We start from the raw sequence: 3,502 nt of genomic DNA, 5'->3' as shown, positions 1-3,502 counted from the left end.
ATATATTTTGGGTCAAAATGTTTCTTAAAGTATATATAGTCATTAATCTGGTTATCAACTTTTGGGTAAATACGTATCTGTATGTCCTAAGCATTGCATCACGAATCAATGTAAGTAAAACTGTTATAAAGGCAACAATTCTTTTTTTTATGAGAATGCAAAACCAGAGAGCTTCTTCCAAATTATAGCTACAGATACAAAATATAATACTTATAGGTTGTAAGAATAGAAACTTACAACTTAAATCCTCTTAGTTTTCTGCAAAAATAATAATTAAATATATATCTGCTATTTAGTAAGTAAATTATGATGCTTGTTGACGTGAGCATATTAATTTGCAAAAAATAATCAAAGGATACATGAGAATAAATAATTAAGTTACATACATATTATGTCGGGACAATTGCATTTTTAGTACCTTTATTTGCATTTAAATGAGCTCGTAGATCCCATATTCGTTTTTCGAGAAACATAACTACTAAGAGTGCTGAAATTACAGTTGACACCCTTACGACCAAACAAAAAACAGAAGCCAAAATGACAGATTTAACCCGAGGAAGTCTGCAATAGATATCTTTAAGGTTGATTTCAAATTGACGTCAAACGGAAGACTTAAAAGTAAGTCTACTCTTTAATTATAGGTTAAATTTTAATTTTAAAAATTAGAAAAAATAATTTGGTAAACCTATTGACCAAATAATAACTACATAGACTTCCTACATTGTAATAAAATAAATTTACATATAAACTAGTCAAATTAAGGGAGGAATGGCTGATTAGGTTAAAATTATTTGCTTTAGGGTTTGCTTAAGTAGACTTCATCGTAAACTATTAGACTATTAGTGGTTGACTTTGTTATGTCATCAACTATTAATTTCTGGGCATTCGGTCAGAACCGAGAGAACCGAACCAACTAAATCGTAATATTCGGTTTTCGGCAGCATCTGTGAAAAGATTAACAAACCGATCGATAAAACTAATCTGATATTTCGGTTACCAGTTCGGTTCGGCGGGACATAACCGAACGGTTATAATTAACCAAGTTATATATAACTAATTTTCACAAACCCTAATCTCCCTCATTTCTTCCACTTTCACTTTCTGCCTCTCTCTCTAGCGATAAGCGATTCTAAAACCAAAAAACCTCTAAATCGTATATTATTTTCTTCTTTACTCTTTTTTCTCTTCTTCATCTCCTTCACACCTTCTTCTTCTTCCTCCCTAGGGTTAAGAGTATTGCAACGACAGGAGAATCATGATACTGGCCGGATCTCTTCTACTCCTGCCACTGCCACGCCGCCTCCACCTCCGCACTCCTCTGACTACGCTCCTTACCCAAAACTCGACTCTACCGACGTCACTCCTCCTCCTTCCCAGCCCATCCCCGCCGCCGCCACCACCATGCCTCCGGAGTCCAATCCTTATATTTTTCCTGCCCCTGTTCCAAGAGTGAGTTCTTCTTCTCTCTATCCGATTTGTCGCATCTAATCCTATTTCTGCGTTTGATTTGTTTAATATTGATTGATCTTGGTTTTGGTGGTAGATACGATGGATTCGATTAAGGATACGCTAGGTAAATGGGGGAAGATGGCTGCCGAAGCTGGTGAACAGGTTTGTGCAGATATACTTGCCATTGTTGAGGCTGGTGAACAGGTTTGTTCTTGTTTTTTGTTCAGGAAGTATCAGTTAAACACTTGACTGGAGTTGTTATGTTCTTTGCTTTCAGACTGGTCTCTTTTCATGTCAGATTAGTTGGTCGGTGGCTCTCTTATCTTCGTCTGCAGGTTCTGTGAGTCTGGCTTCCTTGTCATTTGTGTGTTTTGGCCACAGTTTTGTCTTTTTGACGTTTATTTTTATTTTTTTGTCTAGGTTCTGCAATATCCAGAAACCAAAAGAGAAGCTCTTCTTTGAGCAAGAGCTTTCTATATCTAATATTCATGTCTTTGTCATTTAATTAAATGGGCCTCAGGAAAAAATTGAACAAGGTAGCTTAAGCTGCTTTGCATTACTCTGTTAATGATATAATCATGATATGGTCTATTTGTTAGGAATCTTATACGTAGAAGTGGTTGATATATATATTTTAGGCTACTATCGTCTTTGGTTTTCTTGTAAAAGTATATTCTTTTTTTGCAAACAGAGACACCATACTAGAAAAGCGTCAGTTGAATTATCGTAATTTGGTAGTTTTATGAATGAAGTTTCCTTTGAGATATTTAGTCTCTGTTATGCTAGCTTATCTTACAATATGAATTTAGTCGGTGGTCCAACCGTGTCGGTGGTCCAACCGTGTCGGTGGTCCAACCCACCCTCTTCTCGCCGATAGTGCTCTCACCACTCTCATCGCCAAGCCCAATGGTTCCTCCCGTGATTTCTTGTCTTCTTCTCTCGGGAGGTGGCAGAACCGTAACTCCAACTCCGATCGTGGTTTGATTCAAGCCTTTAAAACTATCGCCACCATGTCTGAAAGGTAGTCCCATTTTCTGATTTTCGTTTATCACCCCCCCTCTGAGATATTGGATTTGGACTTTACAAAGCATTGAAAACGTTTAGATCACATGGTTTCTTAATGAGAGTACATGGTTTATGCAATGTTGTCTCCGCTTGGTGATTGGTCTTTGTATGTGCTTGCTTTGATTTATATCACGCATGCAATATGAATTTATGTCTGGAGGTATGGTGTCTTTGATTTATATCACGCATGCAATATACTCTCATGTATACAATATGAATTTAGTCTCTGTTAGATCCTTGGTGTAATAGTCATGTTGATCGCTGCAATAAATGCGAGAATTGTTTCATTAACAAGCATTATTACTCTTTCTAGCTGTACTTGCATTATGACAATGATTTAGCAGTTTCTATTCACGTACACTGGTTAAATAATTTTCATGAAATTTTTGTTTTTCTGCCTATCCCCAAATTCAACAAGAGGCCGTGATAAATCTCAATATGTTACTACAACATCAGCAAGCAAGTTGCCTACAGAACTCCCGGCAAAACAGTAACAACCAAAGTGCAAAGACAGTAAGCTCGTTCAAGCTACAGTGGGTGTGAGATGGAGAATTAGAAATTGTTACGAGTTTGTGTTCGATAGTTTGTGTTCACGAAGTTATGTATAAATAATCTGCTCATTTTAATACAACAAAAACAAACCGTCTCTCATGTATCTAAACTGAGTGATCAAGAAGGAACAAAATAAAAAGAGAGTTGTGGTTTTCAAAATGCTCTTCATTTATCATAGTTTGCCAAAAAAGAAACATCATTACACTTTACTTCTTCAACAGATCATCTATCACATTGAGCATTTAAAAAACTAAGAGGATCTGTTCAGGAACTTGTCGACTCTATGATTACACAGACTTCACACAGAACTCCACCACGTTGACTTCAAAAATAAGTCTAAGTTAATGACCTAACTGCCTAAGAAAACGAAAAACTTGATTTCTCCATATGTATTATATATAATCATGTCAAAAACATATAGAGGCAAGTAAATAAC

At 36.2% G+C, this 3,502-nt stretch overlaps 1 long non-coding RNA gene across 5 annotated transcripts; it reads left to right on the top strand.

Moving 5' to 3' along the window:
* Window positions 1,085-3,169, top strand: LOC109124855. 5 transcript variants are annotated; one of them, XR_762313.2, is made up of 4 exons: window positions 1,085-1,449; window positions 1,544-1,611; window positions 1,727-1,784; window positions 1,870-3,169. It is a non-coding gene; the product is annotated as an uncharacterized LOC109124855 (long non-coding RNA). The 5 variants fall into 5 exon arrangements; XR_762312.2 differs by having other exon boundaries at window positions 1,727-1,789; XR_762314.2 differs by having other exon boundaries at window positions 1,544-1,653; window positions 1,727-1,789.

This window comes from Camelina sativa, chromosome 17, assembly GCF_000633955.1.
Source record: "Camelina sativa cultivar DH55 chromosome 17, Cs, whole genome shotgun sequence".
Classification (NCBI taxonomy): Eukaryota; Viridiplantae; Streptophyta; class Magnoliopsida; order Brassicales; family Brassicaceae; genus Camelina; species Camelina sativa.
The sequence above is the reverse complement of the archived record's forward strand: the minus strand, read 5'-3'. Positions and strand labels throughout refer to the sequence as shown.